We start from the raw sequence: 13349 nt of genomic DNA, 5'->3' as shown, positions 1-13349 counted from the left end.
ATAGAGACAGAGGGGAATGATCTTCTAAAGTTGTCTGTCTCACCAGACTACCAAATTGGCTCAGGACTTTAGGGAAAAAGGGGCCATAAGTTTTTGGGACTTGTGGAATGTGCACTCTCTTTCTTCTGTTTGGTTTCAGTGGTTGTATCTCAAACATGTTTATCTTTTCCTGCCATTATCTCATCAGCTCAGGGGGTAGCTGGCGCCATCCTTCGTCTTATTTGTCAGGCTTAGATCAATATCACTTGTTTTCCACAGTCCTTGGTTAACACTTAACCATTTGGGGAGCTAACATCAGGATCTTACTTGGAGGCAGGGATGGGCTGGGGGAGGGAAAGAAGAGAAAGAAGAAAGAAGAAAAAAAATAGCTCAAGTACTGTTCAAGATATGACTGAGCAGCCTGTCTCATATATTCTATAATAGTTCTCCTTTTCCACCTTCGAAGTCTTCTTTGCCTGCTACCCCCAAAAGCTAATCATTCCTTGCCTGTTCCTAGGTCCCTAAAACTCCACCCAATGTCAGCAGGAAGTAGCCAGATGAGTTGTCGACCATTATCCCTTAAAATTAAGGAATTGCTACAACTCAAGGGGGGGCTGTAACCTGACCCTATGAATGCCAGTAAATTTCCATTAGTGCTTAAGCCAGATTTGGCCTGCCCTACATACTCAGAAGGGCCAGCTGTGACAGCTTATTGACCTCAAAAGAGGATGCAGCAACAGGTGTAACAAATCAGAAGGAAAATCATCATTTGGAGCGTATTCCAAAGCAAGAGGTCTGACAAGAACTGTCTTGTAACCAGACTAGTCCAGGTCTCACTCAGTGTGGCTACAAAGACATGAAGCAGGTGAAAGCGGAAGAAGAAGCTTTATTTAGTGGGCAGAGTAAAGGAGCACACCAGGACTCATGTCACCAAGGTGGCTCCCCAAACGATGGCTCAGGGGGTTTATATGTGTAAAGAAAATTGGGTCTGGGGTCTTCAGAAACACCTTAAGGCAAGGTCAGCCTGCTGATTTGCTTGGCCTGAAAAGGCATTCCCAGGGTCGTCTGGTCTTCTGTGCTGCTCAGTCTGGAAGGGGAGGGCACAAAGATGGCATTTTTTCCCACATCTGGGGCATAGATGGGGGTGTGTTTTTTGCCCTTTGATGTCAATAAGTAATCTAAAGGACACAATTGCTAGTACTGTGCATGTCATGTGGGCCAGATCTGGTTCTTGCCAGTTTTAGCTGGTCTTATGACCCCAATCTCTTGTTTTTCTCAACTGAGCCAGAAACAGAAAACATACCTAGTAAGGAGATAGCTTAAAGGCAGGGAGTTATTTTCCTTATCACTTAAGATGCCGGGCACAACTTGCCTATTCAAGAAGGCAGGTGTGCTGCCAGTCTTATTCTTTCCTTTTCTTTTCTAATTTTTAAAGGGTGTTGGACCAGAGGTCATTCTTGTATAACTTCTTCAAGCTGAACGGGGTGTTGACATAAAACTGGGAATGGGTTTTACCTGGGTCAGTGGACGGCATAGGAGCATAAGCACCCAAAACCATCTGTAAATGTACCCACCAGGAAAGGCAGATAACATAATCTTTTAACAAGCTTAGAATGCATGGACCAAAAAGACAAATGATCATTATAATAATGATTGGAACTATTATGGACCATATCCAGCTTAAAAGAGTACTTGCCCAGGAACCAGCAAGAGAAGGGTTGAAATTGGGCCCTAGAAAAGTTTGCTTTAGATGATGTAGCCACTTAGCTCGTTCAAAAATGTCTTCAACGTTCATTTCGACTGCCCCTGAAGTATTGATATACATGCAACAAGAGGTGTTCTGTATAGCGCAGACTCCTCCTTCTTTAACTAAGAGGTAATCAAGTGCAATGTGATGGTCGAGGACCATACCTACCAAAGAGTCAAGAGCTTTCTGTTGACCTGAGATGGCAGTGCCTATGCTATTGGCAATTTATTCAATAGTGTCAGTCAGGTTACTCAACATAAATTCAGGTTGTGTTATGCCAACCCAAGGTTACTCAACATAAATTCATGTTGTGTTATGCCAACCCTTAGTGGAGTAACTTTGGTGGCCCATCCTAAAACTCGGTCAAGGAGGCCCCACTTTCTTTGGGATGGGGGCATTGGGTGTTATTATATAGTGTAACGTGAGATCTCCCCCATGTGTCTAAAAGTTTGTCGTACTGTGGGGGCTTGCATGTTGCTGTGATGTTGGAAGCTATACCACAAGTATTCAGATATCAGCAGGGTCACCCATGGAGGACAGGTTTCAGCTGAGCTTACAGACTAAGACAGACGAGGAAGAAGAACCTGACATTCTACTTCTGAAAAGAATTAGCCAGTCAAAACCTTGTGAATAACAGCAGAACATCATCTGATATAGTGCCAGAAGATGAGCCCCCCAGGTTGGAAGGCACTCAAAAGATGACTGAGGAAGAGATGCCTCCTCAAAATAGAGTTGACCTTAATGAAGTGGATGGAGTCAAGCTTTCAGGACCTTCATTTGCTGATGTGGCATGACTCAAAATGAGAAGAAACAGTGGCAAACATTAATAATCAGAACATGGAATGTAAGAAGTATGAATCTGGGAAAATTGGAAACTGTCAAAATGAAAGGGAATGCATAAACATCGATATAGTAGGCATTAGTGAGCTGAAATGGGCTGGTATTGGCCATTTTGAATCAGACAATCATATGGCCTGCTATGCCATGAATGACAACTTGAAGAGGAATGGAGTTGAATTCATTGTGAAAAAGAACATTTCAAGATCAACCCTGAAGTACAACACTACCAGTGATAGGATAATATCCATATGCTACAAGGAAGACCAGTTAATACAACTGTTATTCAAATTTACGTACCAACCACTAAGGCCACAGATGAAGAAATTGAAGATTTTTACCAGGTTCTGCGCTTGAAATTGATCAAACACGCAATCAGGATGCATTGGTAATTGGAACTCAAAACGTGGAAACAAAGAAGAAGGACTGGTAGTTGGAGAATACGGCTTGGTGATAGAAACAATGCCAGAGATTCCATGATAGAATTTTGCAAGACCAACAGCTTCTTCATTAAAAATACCTTTTTTCACCAACATAAATGGACATTATACACGTGGACCTTGCCAGATGGAATACACAGTAATCAAATTGACTACATCTGTGGAAAAAGATGATGGAAAAGCTCAATATGATTAGTCAGAACAAGGCCAGGGACTGACTGCAGAGCAGACCATCAATTGCTCATAAGCAAGTTCAAATAGAAACTGAAGAAAATTAGAACAAAAGTCCATGAGAGCCAAAGTATGAACTTGAGTATATCCCAGGTGAATTTAGAGATCATCTCAAGAATAGACTTGACACATTGAACACTAATGACTGAAGATCAGATGAGTTGTGGAATTACATCAAGGACATCATACACGAAGAAAGCAAGAGGCCATTAAAAAGGCAGAAAAGAAAGAAAAGACCAAAATGGATGTCAGAAGGGACTCTGAAACTTGCTCTTGAACATCTAGCAGCTAAACCAAAAGAAAGGAATGATGAAGTAAAAGAACTGAAGATTTCACCAGATAACTGGGAGCTCCTAAAAATCAAACACCTATGCTCATCTAAAGACTTCACCAAAAGAGTAAAAAGACCACCTACAGACTGGGAAAGAATTTTCAGCTATGACATCTCAGACCAGCGCCTGATCTCTAAAATCTACATGATTCTGTCAAAACTCAACCACAAAAAGACAAACAACCCAATCAAGAAGTGGGCAAAGGATATGAACACACACTTCACTAAAGAAGATATTCAGGCAGCTAACAGACACATGAGAAAATGTTTTCGATCATTAGCCATTAGAGAAATGCAAATTAAAACTACGATGAGATTCCATCTCACACCAACAAGGCTGGCATTAATCCAAAAAACACAAAATAATAAATGTTGGAGAGGCTGCGGAGAGATTGGAACTCTTATACACTGCTGGTGGGAATGTAAAATGGTACAGGCACTTTGGAAATCTATCCGGCGTTATCTTAAAAAGTTAGAAATAGAACTACCATACAACCCAGAAATCCCACTCCTCGGAATATACCCTAGAGATACAAGAGCCTTCACACAAACAGATATATGCACACCCATGTTTATTGCAGCTCTGTTTACCATAGCAAAAAGTTGGAAGCAACCAAGGTGTCCATCAACGGATGAATGGGTAAATAAATTGTGGTATATTCACACAATGGAATACTAGGCATCGATAAAGAACAGTGACGAATCTGTGAAACATTTCATAACATGGAGGAACCTGGAAGGCATTATGCTGAGCGAAATGAGTCAGAGGCAAAAGGACAAATATTGTATAAGACCACTATTATAAGATCTTGAGAAATAGTTTAAACTGAGAAGAACACATACTTTTGTGGTTACGAGGGTGGGAGGGAGGGAGGGTGGAAGAGGGTTTTTTACTGATTAATTAATAGATAAGAACTGCTTTAGGTGAAGGGAAGGACAACACTAAATACATGGAAGGTCAGCCCAATTGGACTGGACCAAAAGCAAAGAAGTTTCTGGGATAAAATGAATGCTTCAAAGGTCAGCGGAGCAAGGGCGGGGGTTTGGGAACCATGCTCTAAGGGGACTTCTAAGTCAATTGGCAAAATAATTCTATTATGAAAACATTCTGCATCCCACTTTGAAATGTGGCATCTGGGGTCTTAAATGCTAACAAGCGGCCATCTAAGATGCATCAATTGGTCTCAACCCACCTGGGTCAAAGGAGAATGAAGAACACCAAGGTCACACGACAACTAAGAGCCCAAGAGACAGAAAGGGCCACATGAACCAGAGACCTACATTATCCTGAGACCAGAAGAACTAGTTGGTGCCCGGCCACAATCGATGACTGCCCTGAGAGGGAGCACAACAGAGAACCCCTGAGGGAGCAGGAGATCAGTGGGATGCAGACCCCAAATTCTCACAAAAAGACCAGGGAGATAATTATATCAGGTAGACACTTGAGACTGTGTTGGCATCTCCTGTCTGGAGGGGGGATGGGAGGATAGAGAGAGTTGGAAGCTGGCAAAATTGTCACGAAAGGAGAGACTGGAAGGGCTGACTCATTAGGGGGAGAGCAAGTGGGAGTAAGGAGTAAGATGTATATAAACTTATATGTGACAGACTAACTTGATTTGTAAACGTTCACTTGAAGCTCAATAAAAGTTACTTAAAAAAAAAGTAAAAACTATACACACACACAAAAAAAAGAACTGAAGATTTCAAAGGGCTGCTGAAGAAGACAAGTATAATGACACAAGCAAAGAGCTGGAGATAGACAACCAAAAGGCAAGAACATGCTTGGCATTTCTCAAGCTGAAAAAAACAAGAAAAAATTCAAGCCTCAAGTTGCAACAATGAAAGATTCTATGTGGACTGCATTAAACAACACAGGAAGCATCAAAGGAGGATGGAAGGAATACATAGAGTCATCATACCAGAAAGAATTGGTGAATGTTCAGCCATTTCAAGAGGTAGTGTATGATCAGGAACTGACGGTACTGAAGGAAGAAGTCCAAACTGCACAGAAGGCGTTGTCAAAAAACAAGGCTCCAGGAATGATGGAATATTAATTGAGATGCTTCAACAAACAGATGCAGCTTGTTGGAGGTGAAGCCATGATGGCAGAATAGACAGATGCTTCCGGTGAGCCCTCTTTACAACAAAGGCCTGAAAAAACAAGTGAAACAAGTATATTTGTGACAAGCTGGGAGCCCTGAGCTTCAAAGGCAAACTTAGAAAATGAACTGAGGGGCGGGGGAGGAAGACGTCATTCAGAAATGGAGAGGAGTTACCAGACCTGAAGCATGGGGAGCCCTCGAGCACCATTCTCAGAGTGGCAGTGGCGGGCTGGTACTAGTGTTTGGCTGCAGTTTCCTCAGGGAGAAACAGCCAGCTACACAGCCTACTCATGTCTCCGGAACCTCAGAACAGTGCTCACAGTGAAAGTAAGTACTTGCGTATATTTTAAAGCGCCCCCACACATGCAAAATGGCTTCAGCGGCTGAATTCCCTGGGCCTGAGATAGGCACTGTTGAGCACCTACAGCCATCTTCCCAGCCTTGGGGAAGGAAAAAATTTCCATTTGGGGGAAAAGATAATTTGCTAGCTCCACTAACTGGGGGAGCTCAGGTCAGAAGTAGCTCTTGTCCGGGCATAAGCTATCCGTAGACTTTGAGCACCTTTGCCTTCTGCATGGACCTGTGTGGGCCTATTTCAGGAGAATAGGCCCTTGTTGGCACACTCCAACCATTTCAGCTGTGCAGTGGAGAGGTGGCTGTTTCATGTTTGACATTGCTTTGCCTATTAAACAAGGTCCTCACCTACCCACATCAGGGACCTAAGGACTGGTAGCTCCACTCAGGAGCTCCACTCAGCCACCCGCTAGAGGGGTCCAAAGAAAACTGGTACCTCCCAATCCTTACAACCAAAACCTTGGGTGCCCATGGTCCCTCTGTAGAACCCACCCACCAGCACTCTCTAAGGAACAGGGACGCGCTTTCCTCAGAGACACTTGGGGGTCAGTTCTCAGCCCCTGCCTTGTTCAGAGCATGACACCCTGCTGTAACCAGATACTGGTATATATGCCAATCACCCCTGCCCCTCTAAGACTGTAGGATGGAGCCTGTACCACATACTTGATGATCAGCTACCTGAAAACCTGTGCTGAATTCATACAAGAAAACTGAATGCACTCCTAGACGGATATACCTGATAACAGATCTAGCCAGCTGGGGACAGGATATCGGAGCTTCAAAGGTGAAAATAATCAAGCCAGCTCACTCAAGCAACCCATAGGGGTATAACAAAACAAAGCAAGAAGCTAGGACACAGTAAGCAAGCATAAACTACTACAATGGCTTATTGATGGTTCAGAGACAACAGTCAATATCGAGTCGCATAAAGAAACAGACCATGATCACCTCAACAGGCTCTAAAAGCAAAGAATCCAGGGATCTTCTAGATGAAAGTGCATTCCTGGAATTACCAGAGCCAGAATACAAAAGCTTAATATACAGAACCCTTCAAGACATCAGGAAGGAAATGAGGCAATATGCAGAACAAGCCAAGGAACACACAGATAAAGCAATTGAAGAAATTAGAAAGATTATTCAGGAACATAATGAAAAGTTTAACAAGCTTGAAAAATCCATAGAGAGACAGCAATCAGAAATTCAGAAGATTATCAATAAAATCACAGAAGTAGACAACTCAATAGAAAGTTAACCCCAAAACCAAACCAATATATTGGAAGAAAAATCAGATAAAAGAATTAAAAAATTGAAGAAACGTTAAGAATCATGTGGGACTCTATCAAGAGAAATAACCTACGAGTGATTGGAGTACCAGAACAGGGAGGGATAACAGAAAATACAGAGAGAATTGTTGAAGATTTGTTGGCAGAAAACTTCCCTGATATCATGAAAGCTGAGAAGATATCTATCCAAGATGCTCATCAAACTCCACATAAGGTAGATGTTAAAAGAAAGTAGCCAAGACATAATCAAACTTGCCAAAACCAAAGATAAAGAGAGAATATTAAGAGCAGCTAGGGATAAACAAAAAGTCACCTACACAGGAAAGCCAGTAAGAATAAGCTCGGACTACTTGGCAGAAACCATGCAGGCAAGAAGGCAATGGGATGACATATTTAAAAAATAGAAGGAAAAAAATTGCCTGCCAAGAATCATATACGCAGCAAAATTGTCTCTTAAATACGATGATGAAATTAAGACACTTACAGATAAACACAAGTTTAGGGAATTAGTAAAAACCTAACCAAAAGTACAAGAAATACTAAAGGGAGTTCTTTGGTTAGAAAATCAATAATATCAGGTATCAACCCAAGACTAGAGCACTGGTCACAGCAACCAGAAGTCAACCCAGACAGGGAAATCCAAAATAACAAAGTAAGATTATAAAATTAAAAAAAGCTCAAACCAGTGTAACAGCCACTTTACTATATAAAAGAAGACAACATTAGAATAATAAAGAGGGATGAAGAAATGTAATCATACACCTTCCATATGGAGAAGAAGATATGGCAATACAAAGAAATAAAAGTTAGTTTTAAATTTAGAAAAATAGGGGTAAATAATAAGGTAGCCACAAAGGAGACAAACTATCCTACTCATCAAAAGAAAATACAAGAAAAAAAAGACTCAGCAGAAACAAAATCAACAACAACAAATATAAGGAAAGGACAATATATAAAGATAATCTATGCAGCACACAAAATTAAGTGGGAAAACGACACAGTCAACAACACACAAAAAAGGACGTGAAAATGATAGCACTAAATTCATACCTATCCATAATTACCCTGAATGTAAATGGACTAAATGCACCAATAAAGAGACAGAGAGTGGCAGAATGGATTAAAAAACAAGATTCGTCTGTATGCTGCCTACAAGAGACACAACTTAGACTTAGAGACACAAACAAACTAAAACTCAAAGGATGGAAAAAAATATATCGAGCAAACAACAATCAAAAAAAGCAGGAGTGGCAATATTAATTTCTGACAAAATAGACTTTAAAGTTAAATCCGTCGGAAAGGATAAGGAAGGACACTGTATAATGATTAAAGGGACAATACACTAAGAAGATATAACCACATTAAATATTTATGCACCCAATGACAGGGCTGCAAGATACATAAAACAAACTCTAAAGCATTGAGAAGTGAGACATACAGCTCCACAATAATAGTAGGAGACCACTTTCGGTGAAGGAAATGACATCCAGAAAGAAGTTCAATAAAGACATGGAAGATCTAAATGCCACAATCAGCCAACTTGACCTCATAGACATACACAGAATACTCCATCCAACAGCAACCAAGTATACTTTCTTTTCTAGTGCACACGGAACAGTCTCTAGAATAGACCACATATTAGGTCATAAAGCAAGCCTTAGCAGAATCGAAAACATTGAAATATTACAAAGCACCTTTTCTGACCATAAGGCCATAAAAGTGGAAATCAATGACAGGAAAAGCAGGGAAAAGAAATCAAACACTTGGAAACTGAACAAGACCCTGCTCAAAAAAGACTGGATTATAGAAGATATTAAGGATAGAGTAAAGAAATTCAGAGAATCCAATGAGAATGAGAACACTTCCTATCAGAACATTTGGGACTCAGCGAAAGCAGTGCTCAGGAGTCAATTTATATCAACAAATGCACACATACAAAAAAGAAGAAAGGGCCAAAATCAAAGAATTACCCCTACCACTAGATCAGATATAAAGAGAGCAACAAAAGAAACACTCAGGCACCAGAAGAAAGCAAATAATACAAATTAAAGCAGAATTTAGTGAAATAGAAAACAGACAAATAGTTGAAAGAATTAACAAGACCAAAGCTGGTTCTCCGAAAAGATTAACAAAATTGATAAACCACTGGCCAAAGTGACAAAAGAAAAACAGGAGAGGAAGCAAATAACCCGACTAAGAAATGAGATGGGCAATATTACAACAGACCCAACTGAAATTAAGAGAATCATATCAGATTACTATGAAAAACCCAGGAGAAATGGATGAATTCCTAGAAACACGCTATCTACATAAACTAACACAAACAGGTAGAACACCTAAATAGACCCATAACAAAAAAAGAGATTGAAAAGGTAATCAAAAAACTCCCAACAAAAAAAAGCCCTGGCCCGGATGGCTTCACTGCAGAATTCCACGAAACTTTCAGAGAAGAGTTAACGTCACTACTACTAAAGGTATTTCAGACCAGAGAAAACGATGGAATACTCTCAAACTCACTCTATGAAGCCAGCATATCCCTGATACCAAAACCAGGGAAAGACACCACAAGAAAAGAAAATTATAGATCAATATCCCTCATGAACGTAGATGCAAAAATCCTCAACAAAATTCTAGCCAATAGAATTCAACAACATAACAAAAAAATAATTCACCATGACCAAGTGGGATCCATACCAGGTATGCAGGGATAGTTCAGCATTAGAAAAACAATTAATGTAATCCACCACATAAATAAAACAAAAGACAAGAATCACATGATTTTACCAATTGATGCAGAAAAGGCATTTGACAAAGTTCAACACCCATTCACGATAAAAACTCTCAGCAAAATAGGAATAGAAGGAAAATTCCTCAACATAAAAAAGGGCATTTATACAAAGCCAACAGCCAACATCACCCTAAATGGAGAGAGCCTGAAAGCATTCCCATTGAGATCAGGATGCCATTTCTAACCGCTCTTATTCAACATTGTGTTGGAGGTCCTAGCCAGAACAATTAGGCTAGATAAAGAAATAAAGGGCAACCAGGTTGGCAAGGAAGAAGCAAAAGTATCTCTATTTGCAGATGACATGATCTTATACACAGAAAACCCTAAGGAATCCTCAAGAAAACTACTGAAACTAATAGAAGAGTTCGGCAGAGTATTGGGATACAAGATAAACATACAAAAATCAGTTGGATTCCTCTACACCAACAAAAACAACATCGAAGAGGAAATCACCAAATCAATGCCATTTACAGTAGCCCCCAAGAAGATAGAATACTTAGGAATAAATCTTACTAGAGATGTAAAAGACTTATACAAAGAAAACTATAAAACACTTCTGCAAGAAACAAAAAGAGACTTACGTAAGTGGAAAAACATGCTTCGCTCATGGATAGGAAGACTTAACATTATAAAAATGTCTATTCTACCAAAAGCGATCTATACATTTAATGCAATTCCTATCCAAATCCCAATGACATTCTTTAATGAGCTGGAGAAACAAATCACCAACTTCATATGGAAGGGAAAGAGACCCCGGATAAGTAAAGCATTACTGAAAAAAGAAGAACAAAGTGGGAGGCCTTACTCTACCTGATTTTAGAACCTATTGTACTGCCACAGTAGTCAAAACAGCCTGGTACTAGTACAACAACAGATACATAGACCAATGTAACAGGATTGAGAATCCAGACATAAACCCATCCACATATGAGCCGTTGATATTTGACAAAGCCCCAAAACAGTTAAATGGGGAAAAGACAGTCTTTTAAACAAATGGTGCTGGCATAACTGGATATCCATCTGCAAAAAAATGAAACAAGACCCATACCTCCCTCCATGCACAAAAACTAACTCAAAATGGATCAAAGACCTAAATATAAAATCTAAAATGATAAAGATCAAGGAATAAAATATAGGGACAATGTTAGGAGCCCTAATACATGGCATAAACAGTATACAAAACATTATTAAGAATGCAGAAGAAAAACTAGATAACTGGGGGCTCCTAAAAATCAAATACCTATGGTCATCCAAAGACTTCACCAAAAGAGTAAAAAGACTACGTACAGACTGGGAAAAAGTTTTTAGCTATGACATTTCTGATCAGCATCTGATCTCTAAAATCTACATGATACTGCAAAAACTCAACTACAAAAAGACGAATAACCCAATTGAAAAATGGGCAAAAGATACGAATAGACACTTCACTAAAGAAGACATTCAGGTAGCTAACAGATACATGAGGAAATGTTCACGATCATTAGCCATTAGAGAAATGCAAATCTAAACTACAATGGGATTTCATCTCACTGCGACAAGGCTGCCATTAATCCAAAAAACACAAAATAATAAATGTTGGAGAGGCTGTGGAGAGATTGGAACACTTCTACACTGCTGGTGGGAATGTAAAATGGTACAACCACTTTGGAAATCGATTTGGCACTTCCCTCAAAAGCTAGAAATTGAACTACCATACGATCCAGCAATCCCACTCCATGGAATATATCCTAGAGAAATAAGAGCCTTTACACAGAGCCTTGCAGCACTGTTCACAATAGCAAAAACATGGAAGCAACCAAGGTGCCCATCAACGGATGAATGGATAAATTATGGTATATTCACACAATGGAATACTACGCATTGATAAAGAACAGTGAGGAATCTGTGAAACATTTCATAACATGGAGGAACCTGGAAGGCAATAGGCTGAGTGAAATTAGTCAGCTGCAAAAGGAAAAATATTGTATAAGACCACTATTATAAGAACTTGAGAAAAAGTTTAAACTGAGAAGAAAACATTCTTTTGTGGTTATGAGAGTGGGAGACGGGTATTCACTAATTAGATAGTAGATAAGAACTACTTTAGGTGAAGGGAAAGACAACGCACAATACAGGGGAGGTCAGCACAACTGGACTAAACCAAAAGCAAAGAAGTTCCCAGAATAAACTGAATGCTTCGAAAGCCAGTGTAGCAGGGGCAGGGGTTTGGGGACCATGATTTCAGGGGACATCTAAGTCAAGTAGCATAATAAAATCTATTAAGAAAACATTCTGCATCCTACTTTGAAGAGTGGCGTCTGGGGTCTTAAACGCTAGCAAGCAGCCATCTAAGATGCATCAATTGGTCTCAACCTGCCTGGAGCAGAGGATAATGAAGAACACCAAGGATACAAGGTAATTAAGAGCCCAAGAGACAGAAAGGGCCACATGAACCAGAGACTACATCATCCTGAGACCGGAGGAACTAGATGGTGCCTGGCTACTACTGATGACTGCCCTGACAGGGAACACAACAGAGAACCCCTGAGGGAGCAGGAGAGCAGTGGGATGCAGACCCCAAATTCTCATTAAAAGACCAGACTTAATGGCCTGACTAGAAGGACTCCGGTGGTCATGGCCCCCAGACCTTCTGCTGGCCCTGGACAGGAACCATTCCCGAAGCCAATTCTTTAGACGTGTATTGGACTGGACAATGAATTGGAGAGGGATGCTGGAGTGAGCTTCTTGGGTCAGGTGGACACTTGAGACTATGTTGGCATCTCGTGCCTAGAGGGGAGATGAGAGGGCAGAGGGGGTTAGAGGCTCTCGAAATGGACACAAAAAGAGAGAGTGGAGGGAGAGAGCGGGATCTCTCATTAGGGGGAGAGTAATTGGGAGTATGTAGCAAGGTGTATATAAGTTTTTATGTGAGAGACTGACTTGCTTTGTAAACTTTCACTTAAAGCACAATCAAAATTAAAAAAAAAAAAAGACGCAGTGCTAGAAGCACTCAATAGTCTTTGCCAAGAAATTTGGAAGACAGCTACCTGGCCAACCAACTGGAAGAGATCCATATTTATGCCTATTCCCAAGAAAGGTGATCCAACCGAATGTGGAAACTATCGAACAATATCATTAATATCACAAGGAAGTAAAATTTTGCTGAACATCATTCAAAAGCAGCTGCAGCAGTATGTCGACATGGAACTGCCAGAAATTCAAGCCAGATTCAGAGGAGGACGTGGAACAAGGGATATGATTGCTGATGTCAGGTGGAT

The sequence above is a fragment of the Loxodonta africana genome, chromosome 6 (genome assembly GCF_030014295.1).
Source record: "Loxodonta africana isolate mLoxAfr1 chromosome 6, mLoxAfr1.hap2, whole genome shotgun sequence".
Lineage (NCBI taxonomy): Eukaryota > Metazoa > Chordata > Mammalia > Proboscidea > Elephantidae > Loxodonta > Loxodonta africana.
The sequence above is the reverse complement of the archived record's forward strand: the minus strand, read 5'-3'. Positions refer to the sequence as shown.